Source organism: Echinops telfairi, unplaced genomic scaffold, assembly GCF_000313985.2.
Source record: "Echinops telfairi isolate 266 unplaced genomic scaffold, ASM31398v2 ScPeMD7_31;HRSCAF=116, whole genome shotgun sequence".
In the NCBI taxonomy this organism is placed as follows: Eukaryota; Metazoa; Chordata; class Mammalia; order Afrosoricida; family Tenrecidae; genus Echinops; species Echinops telfairi.
The window spans coordinates 2,223,019-2,223,754 of record NW_022103928.1 but is presented as its reverse complement, the minus strand read 5'-3'; positions in this window follow the sequence as shown (position 1 = coordinate 2,223,754).

The following is a 736-nucleotide window of genomic DNA, read 5'->3' as shown; positions in this document are numbered from 1 at the left end:
GATTTTTTGTTATGGGTCTTTGATGCCTGATACCTGATCCCATCAACACTCATGATCACACAGGCTGGTGTGCTTTTTCCATGTGGACTTTGTTGCTTTTCAGCTAGTTGGCCGCTTGTTTATCTTCAAGCCTTTAAGACACCAGGCGCTATATCTTTTGATAGCTGAGCTGTCTTCAACACATTTGCTTATGCACACATTTCTTTTTCAGTGATCATTTTGGGAAGATGAACATCACGGAATGCCAGGGTATTAGAACAAAGTGTTCTTGCATTAAGGGAGTACTTGAGTAGGGGCCCAATGTCCGTCTGCTACCTTAATACTAAACCTATAAATATACGTAAATAGATCTATCTCCCTATCGTTATATATCAATATATCTACATATGTACATGCCTGTAATTAGACCTCTATAAATGCCCTTTGCCTCCTAGTTCTTTCGTCTATTTCCTTTTACTTTCCTCTTGTCCCACTATCATGCTCAGCCTTCATTTGGGCTTCAGTACTTCCTCTAGGTTACATTGCCTTTGATCAAATCCTACCAGGCCTCCCACACTCTCCTTGCTATCGATTTTAGATGACTTGTTGTTCCCTTATCCCTGGGTTTATTAATACCCACTTCCTTTACCCCACCTCCCCCTCTCTCATGTCCCCCTGGAACCGTTGGTCCCATTGTTTTCTCCTCCGGATTGTTTATCCTGCCTATCTTATAGAGATAGACATGCAGAGACAATAA